Genomic DNA, 18576 nt, shown 5'->3' with positions numbered 1-18576 from the left:
AGAGAGAGTCTCCTCACCTGGGAGTTCTGTATATCAATAAAGTCACAGTTCTGGTCCCTTTATCTGTATGTATTTATGCATATATGTGTATATATATATATATATATATATATATATATATATATATATATATATACACTGTCTCTCCTGATAGATTGTAAGCTTTTTAAGAGCAAGAATTTTCATTTTTGCTATTGTATCTTTTGCCTAGTATGATACAGTGTGTGTACATGGCAAATAGTTACAAGAGTATTCAAGAGTTACAAGAATATCATTAATATATCAGAAGCAGGTAACTGGCTCAATGGATAAAATCCTGGCCCTGGAGTCAAGAAGGACCTGAGTTCAAATTTGGTCTCAGACACTCACTAGCTATGTATGACTCTGGGCAAGTCACTTAACTCCAGTTGCCTCCAAAAAGAAGCCAGATATCTAAGACGAAATAAAGATGAATGCATTTGAGATATATAAAAACAAGATACCTTTTTAAGGTCTCTGGAGGGTGGGGCACAAGGCTGATCCTGATTGAAAGATTCCTGTAAGAGAGGTAGCATTAGAGTTGAGCTCTAAAGGCTGGGCAGGAATTCAGCAAATGAAGAGAAGAGAGGGGAAATATAGAGAACATAAGATATGTTCTCCTCCCTTGAAACAAGACTCAGTTGCCCACTGTGGGCCAGACAAGTAGTATGATACTGATGAGGATATAAGATTGAAACAATCTGTATTTGCATTCTAATAGGAGTGATGAAAATGTAAAAATATATATCATATTTCAAAAAAGCCTGGAAAGGACTTACATGATGCTAAGTGAAGTGAGCAGGACCAAGAAAATACTGTACATAGTAAGAACAAGATTAGGTGATGATCATTTGGTTCTTTCCAACATTAAGGTGATTCAAGGCAATTCCAATAGCCTTGTGATGGAAAGTGCCATCCGCATTCTGAGAGGGAACTATAGAAACTGAATGTGGATCAAAGCATAGTATTTTCACCCTTTTTGTTGTTGTTTGTTTGTTTGCTTAGTTTTTTCCTTTTCTCATGTTTTTTCTCTTTTGATCTGATTTTTCTTGCACAGCTTGACAAATATGGAAATAAGTATAGAAGAACTGCATATATTTAACCTATATCAGGCTGCTTGCTATCTTGAGGAGGGAGGAGGAAAGGAAGGGAGAAAAATTTGGATCACAAGATTTTGCAAAGGTGAATGTTGAAACAATCTAGGTATATATGTGGAAAAAATAAAATACTATTTAAAATGTTTCAACAGAAAAAAAAATAAAAATTTGATTCAGTGCAAAACAAGTATATACCATAACCATAAAGGTAATAAATACAAGTAAATACAAATATGGAGACAGCTAGATAGCTGTACTGGACCTGGTATCAGTGAAATCTGGCCTCATATACTTACTGGCTATGTTATGCTGGACAAGTTACTCAAACTCTACTTATCTTAATCTACAGAGAAGAAAATAGCAAATCATTTCAGTGTCTTTGTTAAGAAAACAGGGGGACAGTACTGGCATGATATGGTCCACAGACATGGATGAGCAACTGAACAATTTACAAAGAGTTAAATACACAGTGGTTTATGAGGAAAGGTATTAACAGTTGTGGAGTAGGATGAAGAAAGAAAGATTTTATATAGATGTCAGGACCTAAACTTATGAGAGGGGGCAGCTAGATAACACAGTGTTTAGAGCACCAGCCCTGGAATTAGGAGAACCTGAGTTCAAATCTAGCCTCAGATACTTAACACTTACTAGCTGTGTGAGCCTGGGCAAGTCACTTAACCCCCAATTATCTGGTCAAAAAAACAAATAAATAAATAAAAATGAAAATGCAAGCAAATGATATGTGTAAAATTGTACAAAATCATACATTAGTCACATTGCAAAAAGAAAAAAATTAAATGAGAAAATCATAAAATTAAAAAATAAACTGATGAGAGGATTTCTGGGAGGTGGAAGTAAGAAGGAATTGTATTCCAAGCATGGGGGCCAAATTTAAAGATATGAGATAGGTTATTTTGGATAAAAAACAGAGGGTCAGTGTAGTTGTATCACAGTGCAAGAGAAGAAAAAAGCAATGTCCAATAAAGCTGGGAAGATAAATTGGGGCCAGATTCTGTAGGGCTTTAAAAGATAAACAGAAGAGTTTATACTTTATCCTAGAGGCAATAGGATGCCACTGGAGTTGGTTGAGTAAGGGTCACATGGTCAGATCCGTGCTTAAGGAAAATTACTTTGTCAGCGGTGTGTGAGACGGACTGGAGTGGCAAGATACTTGAGGCAGAGAGACCAATTAGGAGGCTTTTGAAATAATCTTGGAGAGAGGTGATGAGGGCCTGAACTAAGAAGGTGACTAGGTGAGTAGAAAGAAGGGGACAGATGTTAGAAAGGTAGAAATGGCAAGATTTGGCAACTAATTGGATATGTGGAGTGAGTAAGAATGAGGAGTTGAGGTTAATGCTGAGATTACAAACTTGAAACACTGGAAAGATGGTCATACCTTTGACAGAAATAGTGAAGTTTGAAAGAGAAGAGGGTTTGGGGGAAAGATAATGAATTCTGTGTTGGACATACTGAGTTTCAGATGTGTCTGGGACATCTAGTCTGAAATAACCTAGGAGGCAGTTGGTGATGCAAGATTGATGCACAAGGGAGAGGGAGCCACTGACGAATTTTTTGAGCAGGGAAATGACAGAACCCATCTTTGTACCCAGCAGATTGATCTGGTAGTGGAGAATGGATTGTAGAAGTGGTAATGAAGGCACCAAAAAACCCTATTAGGGACTAATGGAATAGTTTGAGTGTTGTTCAGTCATTTTTTTCAGTCTGACTCCTCGTGACTCCATTTGGCATCTTCTGGACAGAGATATTGAAGTGGTTTTCCATTTCCTTCTCTAGCTCAATTTACAAATGAGGAAACCAAGGCAGACAGGATGAAGTGACTTTCCCAGAGTCACACAGTTGGGAAATGTCTTAGGCTGGGTTTGAATTCACGAAAATGAGTCTTCTGACTGCAAGCCCAATACTCTGTCCACTGCTTCACCTAACAATAGGTGAGAGTGAATATTTGTGCTGGTAGAGTGGATTGAGAGAACAGATGTGGATCCTGTTGTAGTAACTGAATCAATCCCAACACACCTTGGCTCACCATTTTTCCATACCACAATCCCCATCGCAGGTCATATGTATCCCAAACAATAGTTCTTTGTCCTAGCTCCTTTCCCATCCTATATTGTACCATTGTCTCATGCCCACACCCCACTCCAGGTATCCCAACTTTTCTTCTTCCTATAAATCCTGGAACTCTTCCATGAGAACATTGCTATTTCCTTCCCTCTTCCATGCTCCTTCTATCCAGACTATATCTACACCTGCTCCTCCCCAATGCTCTGGGCACCTGGCCCTTCCCCTTAACAGCTGATATTCCATCTGAATTGGCTTCTTATCCAGAGGATCTGGAACAGCTTTGCCCACACAGATGGGCTCACAACATACACACACCCACAGTTGAATATATATTCAAGACACAAGAATACACAGGCCTCTAAGCAGCTGTTTGTTGTTTTGTTCAGTTGTTATTCAGTCATGTCTGACTCTTCATGACCCTAGTTGGGGCAAAGATATTAGAGTTCCTTGCCATTTCCTTCTCCAGTTCATTTTACAGATGAGGAAACTGAGGCAGATAGGGTTAAGTGACTTCTCTAGGATCACATAGCTAGTAAGTGTCTGAGGCCAGATTTGAACTCAGTTCTTCCTCATTTCAGGCTCTGCACTTTTATCTATTGTACCATGTAGCTAGAAGACCACACACACACACACACACACACTTAACATTGCAAAGTAGATAGTTTGTCTTTTAGAACCCAGTGTCAAGAGTCAGTCTAAGTTCTCTCCTCCTATGCCCTAAACTGTCCATTGTGATTTACCAGCTGATAAAACAGGTCTCTGCTTCAGCTTCAGCTTCATTTTGGGGGGTTCAGAGTCCCATTCTCTCGTGGTCTACTGGGTATCAAGTTTTGCTCATCCCTTGTCAAATAAATTCACAGAAAGATATGTCTCGGTAGCTTAATGGGTTGCCCTTCCCCAGGGCTATTTGAAGTTTAAAAGAGGATGTTTGAACTCCAATAAGAAGGCAATTCAAAGATCTAAGTCTTATATTCCTGCCTTTGAGCAAACTGTCCCTAATTTCTGGAATGCTCTTTTTACTCACTCTCACTTATCTGGCTTCCTTCATGACTCATTTATAGAATGCGAATAATAGAAATACCCATCTCACAGGTTTTTTGTGAGTATTTGTAGAGTTAACATATGCAAAGTACTTTGTACACTTTAATGTCGTTGTTTATTATTCAGTCTTCATGGTCTCATTTGGGGTTTTCTTGGCAAACTGGTTTGCCATTTTCCTCTCCATTCATTTTATAGATGAGAAAAATGAGGCAAACAAAAGTATCTCGCCCAGGGTCACACAAGTAAGTGTTTGAGGCCAGATTTGAAGTCAGGAATAAGATTTTTCCTGATTTCAGATCTAGTACTCTATCAACTGTACCATCTAGCTGCCCCAACATACCTTAAAACACTACATAAATTATTATAATTGTTATTATAGCGTTTATTCAATATTTCCTATGTGTCCAGATATATCCTAACTACTGAGGATACAAATAAAGGCAAATAAGCCAATCTCTGCCCTCACCAAGTTTATGTTCTAAGGCTGGGAAATGGGAGTCTTAGGTTTTAGGTCCAATTCTGTCTCTGATTTTCTGGGCAATCTAGACTAATAAAACAAAACTCTATAAAACAAAGAAGCTTAATCTGGATAGTATTTAAAGTTTCTTCCAGTTTTCAGAGCTATAATTCAATCTGGGGTGAGCTCCCAGATTACCTAACAACCTAGTTCCCCGGATGGGTGGTTAGGAATGTGTATCATTACTATCACTTCTTCTACCTTTGCTATTGTATCCTTCCCCTCACCTTCCCAGGTTAGGTAAGTGAAATCTGACTGCTATTGTCCTCCACATGCTGACTCTGTTTAGGTGGCCCAGAGAGAGCTCCCAGGCTTGACTGAGCCTGCTCCAGGCTGGCTTGACTAACTTTTAGGAAAAAAGAAGCCTGGCTGTGGCCTGGGCACTGGACAGGGTAGTTGAATCAGGTACATTCTGTTCAGGGAGTTCCCTGCAAGCAGCTGTGCTGACTGGAACATGCATGCATGCATTGGGATGATGGATTGAAAGATCTCCAAACTAAAAGTTCCCCTCCCTAGATCTTGGAGATACATGCTAATTCCCCCATAGGCAACATAAAGATACCTAGTAATTGCCACATTAAATATAGATTTAGTGCCTAGCCAGCACCTTGAACATAGCAGACACCCTGGACAATCAGAAGAACTGGCTTTTAGTCCCAATTCTGACACTTACTAACCTTGACTTCAGTTATTCCTTTTTCTGAGTGGTAAATTCTTCATCTGTAAAATGAGGAGGTAGTAAGGAATCATTTCTAAGATCCCTCCTAGATCTCATTTTCTGGGATTATTAAGTTGAATTGGATTCAAAGTCAGAATGCCTGAATTTAAATCCCCTCTATGTTACATGGCCACATGTGTGACTCTCACTCAACAAGACCTTTTACTCCCATGGGCTTCAGTTTGCTGCTCTGTAAATCAGGGATTTATGCAGGATTGCTTTCAGGGTCCCTTCCAACCCCAAATTCTAAGAGCCTAGACCTGATCATCCTAAAAAAAAATTTAGTCTTAATTTAATAACACATTTCTTTAGCACTTTAAAATTTCTATGGGATTTTCTCACAACCTTGAAGGGTCAAGTTGAATCAATAAGCATTTGGTAAGTGTCTATTACTTTCCAGGCATTGTACTAAGAACACAAAATGCAAAGGGAAGCCCTCCCCTGAAAAAGCTTACAATCTAATAGGAGAGACAACATGCAAACAATTATATACTGACAAGCTATAGACAGAATAAAGCACTAGCATTAAGTGGGGAGGATGATGTCAGTGTTAGCTTCTTGCAGAGATGGGATTTTAGCCAAGACTTGAAGGCAGGCAGGGAAGCCAGGAGGCAGAGATGAGGAGGGAGTAAATTCTAGGCATGAGGAACAAACTGAAAATATTTAGCTAAGAGGAGGACCTCGTCTGAGGAATAGCAAGGAGGCCAGTGTCACTAGATTGAAGAAGAGGGATATAAGGTGTACAAGCCTGGAAAATTGGGAAGGGCTCATGTTATGAAGGACTTTTAAAATCGAACTGAGGAATTGCTGCTGAATTAGGTTCTAGATAGTTGTTCTCTCTAGACTTTAGCTTTCATATCTATAAAACAAGAAGGCTTAATTCTGAAGGTAATAGGAAACCACATGACAGTTTATTGAATTGGGAGGCGAGTTGTGACCTGGTCAGAACTGAACATTAGGAAGTTCACTTTGATAGTTATGCACAGGATAAACTGTAGTGGGAATGAAATGAGATAGGGAAATCAACTATAAGGTTAGGTAATTCAAGTATTATTATTATTATCTCTTTTATAGGTGGGAGGCAACAACCTGGTGAATAAAGAATTGGCCTTGGAATCAGGAAGACCTTGATTTGAGGTAGGTGGAAGCATCAGTGAAGACATAATTTTGAAGTCCAGAAAGTCAGGAGCAGGAGGGAAAGTGGTATTACCCAATATATCCTAGCTAGTCAGGACATCTCTCCTGTAGTCCCAACCTGGAGTTACTACTGTTCAGATACAATTTTTGCATTACCAGTGCCCTGGGTTTTTTCCTGCTTGCTTCGTTCACCTTCTTACCCAGTATCTCTTTTCAGGTGGCCAGGGAAGGGAAGCAGCACTCATTCACAAAATGATCCCATCAGGTACAAAGTGTACCAACTGCTTCTCCAGAAATGTATGCTAGGAGTTAGGAGGAAAGAAATCGCAGGAGAGAAAGGGTATGGTCATGTGGTTAGCTGTGGGGATAAGGTATGACTACAGCTGAATGGAGTATGTATAAAGGTTGTTGTTTATTGTTCAGTTGTTTTATTTCTGTTGTATCCAAATTTGAATCTGTGACCTCATTTGGGGTTTTCTTGGCAAAGATATTAGAGTGGTTTGCCATTTCCTCTTCCACTTCATTTTACAGATAAGGAAACTGAGGTAAAGAGGGTTAAGTGACTTGTCTAGGGTCAGAAAGTTAGTAAATTTCTGAGGCTGTATTTGAACTCAGGAAGATGAGTCTTTCCAACTCCAGCCAAGGCTAACAATCTATTCATTGTGCCACCTAGCCACCCCCATGTATAAAGGTATAATACATCACCAATGACTTTGAGTTCTTGTTGCCTACAACCTTGAAGACTTGGGGTGTCAGTATGTCACTGTGTAAGACTGTAGGACAGGGTATTTGAAAAGGGTGAAAAGGACGCAGTATGGAAGTATGAAGTTTATGACCGTGTGAGATTCTATGTTAAGTGAGAGTTAAAAGGAGAAGAGGGAGGGCGAAAGGACAGCCAATTTTTTTTTTCTCTATATCTCCCTAACTTCCCCCTGCCTATTATGTTGTTGTTTTTGTTTTTGTTTTTTTCTATTTACTTCCTTCTGTTGCCTCTTCTTCAATTCAGTTCCATCATCAGGTACCTCTTCTATGTTCAACCTTGTATTTTGGAAATTACAGTGAAGAGCTACAGGGTAGAGATGAATGGGAGAGAGACAAAGCAAGGAAATAGGTTCATAATTTGAGGGTTGAGTTCAGGAATAGTGAATAGTTTAACTTGTTCAGGGTATAAAATGAACTGAAGAAAGGCAGTGGGAGATGTGACTGAAAGGAAGGTTGGAGCCAAGTTGTGGAAGACCTGGAATGCCAGACTAAAGAATTTTGGCTTAATGCAGAAGAAAGTGAAAATATTCAGGGTGGTGGTGGTGTTTTTAATCAGTGAGGTGACATAGTACTGGTATTTAGGGAGTTTAATCTGGTAGTTTTGTGGTTTGGACTAGAGATTGACAGACTAAAGATAGGAAGACCTTTTAGGAAGCCACTGAGCTTGTTCAGATGAGAGACGTTAAGGACTTCATCCATAGCTATAATAGTAAAAATGGAAAAAAGGGCAAGATATGAGAGATTATAAAGGTAGAATGAACAGGACTTTGAAACAACCTGGATAGAAGGGGGAATATGAGGAAGAGTGAAAGACAATTTAGATTTCAAGCCAGTGATAAATATAGTACCATTAGCAGAAACGAAAGGAGGTTGAGTGGTGATGTGGATAGAATGCTGAGTCTGGAGTCCTGAAGACCTGAATGCAAATGTAATCTGTGACACTTTCATGCCATGTGGGCAAGTCATTTAACTTCTGTATGCCTCAGTTTCCTCAATTATAAAATAGGAATAATAAAAGCATCTGCCTCCCAGGGCTGTTATGAGGAACAAATGAGATAATATCTGCAAAGTACTTGGCACAGTGCCTGGCACATATTAGGTGCTATATAAATACTAGTTGTTATTGTTAATAATAATATCTTCAGGAAGCTCCTGAACTTACCAGAAAGACATAATAGACACATGAGATTCATTTACCCATTATGCTAATAGAGGCATGATTTCGATTCAACAAATATTAACATGCAACATTTTGCTAGGTACTAGAGATTTAAAAAAATAATAATAACGCCTGCTCATGAGGAGCTTATGTTCTACTGAATTATTGCCTGCAGAAAAAAAAGGCCCCTAATCATTTATATAACATAGATAAAAGTTGATGGGAAAAGCAGTGAGATTTTAGGTGGGTGATGATTAAAAATAACATACCTCTGAAATCCTAATTGTCCACTGGGTAGCTTACACCATGACCAAATTCACCTCCCTTCCTGACTTTCCTCCTGCCCTGAGGCAGCCTGCAAAGGCTATTTGGCCCATGGTACAGTGTTAAGGAGGTGGCTAGATGGTCCAGTGGATAGAGCACTGCTCCTGGAGTCCAGCCTCAAATGCTTACTAGCTGTGTGACCCTGAACAAGTCATTTTTGCCTCAGTTTTCTCATCTTTAAAATATACTGAAGGAAATGGTAAATCACTCCAGAGTCTTTTCCAGAAAGACCCCAAAAGGGACCACGAAGAGTCAGACATGACTGAACAACATAGTGGAAAGAGTATTAGAAGACTCCTTGTGAGGCTTCCTACCCATATAAACATGGGCAAGTCATTTTATCCCCAGCTTTCTCATCTGTGAAATGAGAGGGTTGAACTAGGTGGCCTCTGAGGTGCTTTTCCAGCTTGAGATCAATGTTCTTATGATTCATAGCTCATGTAGTAACAGGAGGTGGTTAACTTTGGCCACTGGAGCCCAGGAACACTGAATCACTGATGATCTTAGAGGCAGATGAGGGCTGCAGGAGACCTCTCTGTAAAAGCAGGAATGGGCTCTTGTGATCTGGCAAAGAGCCAGAGATAGGGCAAAACCATGAAACTTGGAAATTTCAAACCAGTTCCAGGGACATGACTTGAGGAAGGTGTGGTCACCACAATAAACTAAGCTGGGGTGTGGGTAGGTGAGGTCCCCCAAAACCAGCTCAAGAAAGTCCTGGAACAGGTCAATTAGAAGGTGTGGTCACCCCAAATAGACTAAGCTGGGGTGTGCCTAGGTGGTGTCCCTATAACTAAGGTCTTTTCATATTCACACAAAAGGAATTTTTTTCTTAACTCTCCCTCTATCTCTTTTTGTCTGAATCTCTATCTGGCCACTGGACCCAAAGGCTCTGGAGGGGAAAGTGAGGCAGGTGACTTTGCACAGCCCTCCCTCACTTAAATCCAATGTGCTTGCATGTCATAGCATCACCTCCCCATATCATGATCTTTTTTTTTTAAGAATTAAGGACAATTAAAAAAAGCTGAATTAGGAGTCAAAAGATTTGGGTTCAAATCCTCCCTGTGATGCTTACTAACTATATCATTTTGAATTGTGAACTTCCTGAGTTCAACTAGATAGATTTTGAATTCTCTTCTAGGTATAGGCCCATGATCCTGTGATCTGAATTTGAATTCTGACTCTGCTACTTAATAGCTGTGTGATCTTGGGCAAATCACAATTTCCTTAGAGCTCAACTTTCTCATCTATGATTTTTGGGGTTGAACTAGATCAGCACTTCTTAAACTTTTTCCATTCATGACCCCTTTTCACCCATGAAATTTTTATGTGACCCCCCCAGGCATATAGGTATGTAAAATAGGTCTGCAAATCAAACATTAATTAACAAGATATCATAATTTTGCAACTCCCACATTCAATTGTGAGATGCCATATGGGGTCATGATCCACAGTTTTAGAAGATGGGCACTAGCTGAACTCTGAGGTCTTTTCTCATTCTTGTTTTATGATCCTATGAGTTTTCATGGCTCAGTAAGGTTTCTAAATGCTAGCAGCCTCGAGGATTGAGACCAGTGCTGAGCATTTGTGAGTAAGCATTTAAATTATTTACTTAGTATTTTGTTTTTCCTCAATTACATATAAAAACAATTGTAAACATTCATTTTTAAATTTTGGGTTTCAAATTCTTCCCCTCATTGGGAAGGCAAACTATTTGAGGTAGATTTTGTAGATAAATATTTAAAAGAATATAAGTCTGCTGCATGCTCTAACTTTTCTGGGCTCACTTCTTATCTTGGTGATAGCCCTTTAAACATATACAACAGCAGCATCCTCTGCTCTATTCCACAGTTTTGTCCATAGCCTTGAGTTGTTTTCTGTTCAGGAAAGGAATGGCTGGCTAGAAAGTACAGTTCTTAAGGTCCAAAGAAGCTAAAGTGTAGGCCATAGGGTATTAGGAATGCCGTTGTAATCCTATAATACTAATCCCTCCCCACCAGCCCCAGTTTCTGTCCATTCCTAAGGAAGAGTCCTCCGAATTTCCCAACTTTCCAAATTCCCAATTTCCTATAGAAACCTTGCTAAAGGCCACCAAGGTATACAGGCCCCTCTGAGTTAGGTCACCTCACCTGCTAGCCTTGTGGGTGCCAGGATGCTCACAGACTTTTCCATGCCCCTAGGAGGCTAGAAGAATCTAATATTTTAAACATGGACACAAGTTCTTCTTAAAGCCAAGAGCACACTGTTGTACGACTACCTATGAAGCCGAAATCACTCCCTTGGAATGTTGCATGGAGAGATAGGAACAGGAGTTACATCTGTAATTTCATAGTTATGGGGACTTCAGAGATGGCAAGATTCCCTTTCCCTATCAGGTCGGCACCTTCTCTGCAATTTAGTCTCAGAGATTTGCCTATAGTACTGAGAGGTAAAATAACTTGCCCAGGGTCACACAGTCCTTATGTGTCAGAGATAGGACCTGAGCCCCCTACTTTCTTAAGGTCTTTCTTAAGGTCCCAATATGGAAGCCTTTTATGTTCTTTAAAATTATTGAGGACTTCCCAAAGAGCTTTTGTTTACATGGAATATCTCTATTAATATTTAGCAGATTATAAATTAAAATGCCTTAGTATTATTATGGAAATAATTTTGACTTTCTAGACCTCTGAAAGCATCTTAAGAACCATTCCTCTATAAATTGGTCCCCCAGCAGGTGACTTTGCTTCATACTTTACTAAGAAAATAGAATGTAATTACCAAGGACTTCCTCTTCTCCCTTCTTCAATATCTCAAAAGCCCTTGCTTATCACACTCCATCCACCATTTTCTTCACCTTTACTCCAATCTTTGATGATGATGTAGGTGATCTTCTTCCTTTCCAAGGTGAATTCTTCTTATTCCTTGGACCATGATACCAATACCTTTGGCAGGCACTTTCCTCAATCATCCCCTTCTTCCTTTCTCTAATCTTGAATCTCTTTAGCTCCTAACTCCTCTGGTACCTACAAACATGCCCAGTTCTGCTACATCCTTTAAGAACAAAACAAAGTGAAACAAAACATATTTACTTGACCCTCCATCTGAACTGGTCATTTTGTTTTTCACTGTACATCCTAATTCATTTCCCTTCATCATCTTTTTGTATAGGTTTCGTTCTTTCCTGGAATGCACTCACTCCCTTCTCACATCTTTTAGAATCTTTAGCTCCATTCCAAAGTCCAGCTCATATTGCCTCTTCTACTAGGCTTTCCTTGAAAACACTCCCCTTCCCCCAAATTATATTCTATTTAGCATATCTATATCTATACAGGAGTATGCTGAATTTAGCTCAAATTTGTATTATTAAAATTCCACCTTACATTTACACCTCAGAAGTTGGCAAATACTACAATTCAGGGCTTGATTTATTGCTTTGTTGATTGTCTAGACTTAAGAAACTGATGAAGAAAATGTTAATAGAACAGATTAAATTTAAAAATGAATACTCCTGTCTATTTATTTTGTGTATATTTAATATCTATTTCACAGAATCGTAGATCTAGAACTAGAAGGAACTTTAGATTCCACTTAATCTAACCCATTCATTTTACAGATGAGGAAATTGAGGCCCAGGAAGGTTGTGATTTTCCCAAGCTTATACAGATACATGCATGTGTTTTCAGTCATTTTTCAATCATTTCTGATACTTTGTGATCCCATTTGGGGTTTTCTTGGGAAAGATACTGGGATAGTTTGCCATTTTCTTCTCCAACTCATTTTATAGATAAGGAAACTGAGGCAAACAGAGTGAATGACACAGCTAGTAAATATCTGAGGTCAGATTTGAACTTATTATTATATATTTTACCTCCAATTAAAAGTAACCTTCCTGAGAACAGTGACTCTTTTTGTTTTGTCTTTGCAGTTCCAGCATCTAAGTGACTGGCTCAATAGGCAATTAATAAATGCTTATTGATTGACTCATTGTTTTTACTTGGCCATTTTTCTACATGGATTTCAAAAGTGCCCCACCCCATTTATGATCCTTTAGGTCCAGCACAGTATTTATAATTCCAACATGAGAGTTACTCCTTTGTGTTAAGGTGTCGGGTCTTCAGAAGGCCCCTGTTATAATGCACTTGAGGAGTAACTGGGGAAGTCTCTAGGAATAGGTATAGAGGGAGAGAGGTGGCAGTGGGTGCCAAGGTTAATGCCGTCTTTACAAATGTATGCTTGTGCACACCAGTCTCATGCAAAAAGTACTCTTAACAACCAGGAGGGGAGTGGGTCTTTCCCTTGTACTGGTCCAAGGTCCCAGGATTCTCTGGCCCTATAGGTAATGTAACTGGCATGGTGCCCCCTCCTTGAGTGGTCCATCTTTTGGCCCTCCTTTTCCCTGCTGGCTCTTCTTGCCTGATTTCCCCAGTGTGTCACCTAGAGGCAAAAATCTCCTCTGCTCTCTGAAAAGGTGCTGCCTGAGGCTTTAGGAGTTAAGTCCTGGAGAAACTCAGTCAGGTCCTTTGTTGTGATTATCACAGAAGAGTCTGCCCTTGGCACTGGTTCAGATCCTCCTCTAGTAGTTGAGAAATGTTGTCTTTTCCCTCCGAGGCAGGGATGGGACAGGGATTCCCAGTCATTTCTGGCTTGGGTTTTCACACCCCCTCTTCCCTGGCTACCTGCTGCCCAGACCTGTCACTGAGCTCCAGGCTTGGAAGATTTAGAGAAGATTTAGGACAAAGAAATTCCCTGGCCTATCTCCAGAACAAGGAAATCCTGGATGGGATCGAAGTGCAGGCTTCCCCTATTATTGACCATTCTCCTTTCAGGGCTTGAAGCCTCAGCTTCCTCACCTGTAAAATGGAAATAATAATGGCACCTACTTTACAGGATTGTTGTAAGTATCAATGATATACATAAAAGCACTGTAAGTGCTATAGAAATGCTGGCTATAAGAGAACTGGGAGGAACTTCAGGGGTCATTTCATCCAAATCCCCTCGCTTTGCAGATGAGTGGTAAGCAACAGAATTCTATAAATATCTGAAATTCTATGCTCTTTAGTGGTGCCATTTCCTCTATAGCTTCCCTGAAAGGTGTCATTTAGGCTCTCCTCCTCAACTGTGCTCTGGGAAAGTCTCATCCTGTTCATCACCCTGGACGGACTTTTCTTCCAAAAGTTATACAAATCCATCAATGGAACCCATGATCAGGTCTTCTCTACCCTCTATTACTCACCTTTCAGAGCTATCTTGGGTATGAGTATACCCAAGTAACCTTAGGATTTGGCGGGTGGGAAGAGGATCTTCCCTTGGCTACTGGGGTGTCTTACAAAATCCATATGTGACTTCACTGCAGGAATGGTATTTGAGAAGCTGAAATAGAATAACAATAATAATAACAGCTGGTAGGGTAATGCCCAAGAAACTGAGGCAAGATAGAGATTAGAGAGTATTTAATAATTAAAAGGGAGAGATTTACTGGGACTAAATAGATCCATGGTTTGTTCCCAGCAAACTATTGTCTCCAAGAATCCAGCAAACAATGTGAGTTCTCAATACACACACACACACACACACACACATACATACACGTGGCTCAGACTCACGGGGTAGACTGAGGCAGCTGAGAGTGAGAATGGGACTCTGACAGGGTGGGGTAAGCCTCCGGAGATGGGATGACCTAATGGGGGGAGGAACCCTGGAGATGAGGAGACATCTTGATAAGACAATACTGATATTCTGATATTCTAAAATATAAGATCTTTTATCCTTATCAAATATTCTGATTAAGAGGGAGGGAAGGTTTTGCAGGACTGAGCAGAACAATTATAAACTGAGGCAGAACAATTAAGGAAACTGAGTCAGGACAATAAAAGAGAACTCTGACATACATAACAGTAGTTGCGTAATGTTTTAAGGTTTGCAAAACTCTTTAAACAACCTTGGAAGAAGTAGGTATTATATTATCCCCATTTTGCAGATGAGAAAACTGAAGCAGACATCAGTTAAGTGACTTAACCAGGCTGGAATTGAACTCAGGATTTCTTGACTCATTACTAGCTCATTACTTTATCCACTGGGCTGCCTCTGCCATTAGACTCCTTAGCTTCCTCTGTGGCACAACTCAGGTACCTTCTTCTGGAGGCCTTTCCTGAACCTTCCCCCCGTTATTAATTCTTACACATACACACACAGAGAATTACTTTGCATTACTCTATATTTTGTGTATATTTATCTTTGAAAATGTTGATTACAGGATACCACCTTTCCCATCCCTCCATGTAAGCCGCTTCATGACAGGAATTATTCATTTTTTTGGTCTTTGGTCTTGGCCACATTATTTGTTTGTAAAATCATTTTCAGTCATGCTCAATTCTTTGGGGGGTTTTTGGGCAGAGAAGCTGGAGTGGTTTGCCATTTCCTTCTCCAGCTCATATTGATGAGGAAACAGAGGCAGACAGGGCTGAATGACTTCTCCAGGGTCATACAGCTAGTAAGTGTGTGTGAAATTAGATTTGAACTAGGCAAAATGCATCTTCCTGATTCCAGACTGGTTCTAGCTACCCCAGGAGACATGTTCCTTCCACCTTTCAAATCCTAAGTGAAAAGCTATTTCATGGAAGAGGGATTATTACACTTGCTTTGTTTGGCTCCATAAATCATAAGTTGGAGCAATAGGTAGATTTTTCTAGGAAGATTTCAGCTCAGTTTAAAAACTTCCTGATAATCTGAGTTTTCTTAAAAAGAAAATGGGTAGCTTCTGTGAGATAGTGAGCCCTCAACATATACAACACTCAGACTATATGTTGCTGGCTTCAGGAAAATAATTCGAAGGATGTTGATTCAGATCTCCTTTTCAGAGAGTCACAAATTTTTCCATTAGAAATTCAATTCTTTGTTCTTAATGACTTTTTTTCTCTTATGTCAACAAGTATTTATTAAACACCTACTGTGAGCTAGGTATAATGCTTGAGATAAAAGTACAGAGGATGAAACCATTCCTGTTTGCAGAGAATGTTTCCTACTGATATGATCTATGTTGTGGGGTTTGTCACCAAATGATGACAGCCACCAAAAATTGGCATTCAAGCATGTGAAGAATTCACCATGGCCATTTTCTTTGGCAAAAGGGAGGTTTATTTAGGGGAATAAGTTACAGACAAAATGAAGAGATACAATAGATACTGGGAATGGTAAATATGAAATAAAGTGGGAGAGCATATGAAAGATCTTCAGTGGAATCTAGTAGAAAGGGAGTTCCCCATGAGGTTGGAGCATATCCTTGACTGGCAGACTAAATCCTGAAAGGGATCCAGCGCTCTAAAAGAGATAGTTAGCTGCAAGGAGCAGTTGGGGTTGAGAAGCATAATAGAATTAGGGGAGATACTACTTGGCATGGGGTAGGGTAAGGAGAAAGACACCCGAGGCAGAGTTCTGTGGTGGGCTAGCAGCCATGGATGGCCCATAAATGTATTTTATAAGGAAAATGTAACTTCAGGGACATGACTAGGATTCTTGTTAAGGCATAGCAAGGCGTGGCTGCTCCAGACCTCTGTAGGAGTTTGGCATAACTTGGATTTCAGATTGGACCACCTCCCCAAAGGGTGGGACCTGGGAGCTAAAGTGATCTCTGTCAGAATCTTCTCCCTGCTTGCCTCAGGGATCATATATCATCTATAGTTTCTCCTGGTCCAAAACAATATTCAGAGTCTTCTTACTACTAAAGTTCCAGTTCTTCTAACACTTTGAACCTTTTTGGAGAGGAATATCTTCAGGGAAGTGGGGCATGGATTTGCCAGTTGAATACAACGTCCTCTGGAAATAGGATCAAGTAGAGACAGCTAGTAGGTGGAGGTGCAAAGGCCTCTTTCTGATGGGAAAGAAAAGGGTGGTTGGGGGGTGAGGGGAGATGGGATAGAATGGTGCATATGCTTTTTTTTTTTTTTTAACAAAGCTTTTTATTTTCAAAACATATGCATGGATAATTTTTCAACATTGACCCTTGAAAATCCTTGTGTTCTCAATTTCCCCTCTACCTCCCACCCCTCCTCTAGATGGCAATATATTTTCCAATATATGTTGTACATGTTAAAATATATGTTAAATCCAATATTTATAAACATATTTATACAATTCTCTTGATGGACAAAATGGTGCATAATCTGTCACAATAAAGCCCCTCGTTTTGCCTTGGCATTAGTTTTTCTTTGTCACAGATAAGGAAATCAACAGTGTTGAGGGTGAGGGTGAAGGAAGGTCTAGTGGGAAACTGGATTCAAATCCTATTTCTACAATTTACCCTAGCCTAATCAATTTCCCTCTGGGGGGATATTTTTTCCTGGGTAAAATGAGGAGGTTGGACTAGGTTATCTCTAAGGTCATTTCCAAATCCCATATTGTGGGAGTCCTTAGGACCTGAGTTCGAATCCCAACTCCCTCATCTTGTGTGACCTTAGCCAAGTCACCAAACCGGGACTTAGTCGACTCATTTCCTAAAAAGAATAATGAGGGAGTTGGCTCTCCAAGAACCCCACCACCTCTAGATGTGTGGTCAGACTCCACCCCTTTGCCCCAGAGAGGCAGTCGATGTTCCTTCTTCCATTTCACTCTCCCCTCCACTCCACCCCCAACAATTTAGAATCAACACCATTTTTTGCGAAAGCACCGCCAGACCTGGGGAGCCGGGGAACAGCTGTTCCGCCTAGCTGGGCTGCTGGCATCAGCGCTTTCCTTGGGCTAGCACACCCTCTCCCCACCTCACTAAACAATCATTTAACAAAATATGCAAATGGTATAATTACTGTTATTTGTTTTGCTGATATAAGTGTTTGAAATGCAAATGTCAAGTTTGGTCTCTTTCCCCCTTTTGCCTGGGCATTTGCAATTCGATGAGTTCCTCCAGCCGGCCGGGAAGAAGAGAGGGATGGGGGAGAAGGGGGATGCTTCTCTCGTCTCCCTCTCCCGGCCCTCTCCCTCCCCAAGCTGCCCCCTCCTCTGCCAGGGCTGAATGATGACTGGGCAGGATTACTCACCGTAACTCAGCGCTGCCGCCCGCCGCGGCCAACCTGAGTGGGAAGGCACGACTAATTGCTTCCCCGGCTGGAAAACAAAAGCCAGGCTCGCTCCCGGCTCGCCTGCTGGGGAGGTGTCTGCCACTGGGGGAGGGAGGGAGTCTCCTTCAGCCCAAAACAAGTCTCGGGGGGCTGAGGTTGGGGGCCAAGCGCTGAGTGGGACACGGGGTCAGCCTTCCTCCCCCTCCTATCTGTGTGACCCTGGTAGGTCATTTCAAGACTGAATCTCCCTTGCCATTATCTCTGCGACAAGGTTTTCAGAAGAGATTCCTATAGTCTCTCACTATAAGGAAAAAGGTCTGAGAAAATGCTCCATGGTCTCAGTTACTTCAACTCTGGTTCCCATTCCCCTCCCCACCCCCAATTTTCTCATCAAAAACATATCAGTCTTCCTTAGAATCACAGATTATTAGGGCTGGAAGGGATCTGAGATATTATTTAGTCTGCCCCCTTTATTTATAGAAAGAGAAATCCGAAGATCAGAAAGAGAAAAATGACTTGTTCAGGATCTTATAACTAGAACTAGGATTGAGACCTAAGTGCTGGGACTCTCAGCCTATTGCTTTACTTTCTAAACCAGGAAGCTTCTGCAAGGTGACATCATGGATGCTAAAGGACTCTGGAAAGTTAAAAAACAAACAACTGGTAATTTATGTAGTCTGTTCATTGTTCTTGAG

The 18576-nt window shown here is 40.6% G+C and overlaps 1 protein-coding gene across 3 annotated transcripts in view; it reads left to right on the top strand.

Annotated features, from left to right (window-relative positions):
• The window catches only part of ELFN1 (extracellular leucine rich repeat and fibronectin type III domain containing 1), a 199995-nt gene that overhangs the window by 75764 nt on the left and 105655 nt on the right, over positions 1–18576 (top strand). For all 3 annotated transcript variants that reach the window (XM_031941260.1, XM_031941261.1, XM_031941259.1), the window contains one exon: positions 6548–6610. The gene's annotated coding sequence lies outside the window, so the exon portion shown is untranslated. The remainder of the gene's footprint in view (positions 1–6547; positions 6611–18576) is intronic.

This window comes from Sarcophilus harrisii, chromosome 1 (genome assembly GCF_902635505.1).
Source record: "Sarcophilus harrisii chromosome 1, mSarHar1.11, whole genome shotgun sequence".
NCBI lineage: Eukaryota > Metazoa > Chordata > Mammalia > Dasyuromorphia > Dasyuridae > Sarcophilus > Sarcophilus harrisii.
Note: the sequence above shows the minus strand (reverse complement) of the source record. Positions and strands in the feature narration are given on the sequence as shown.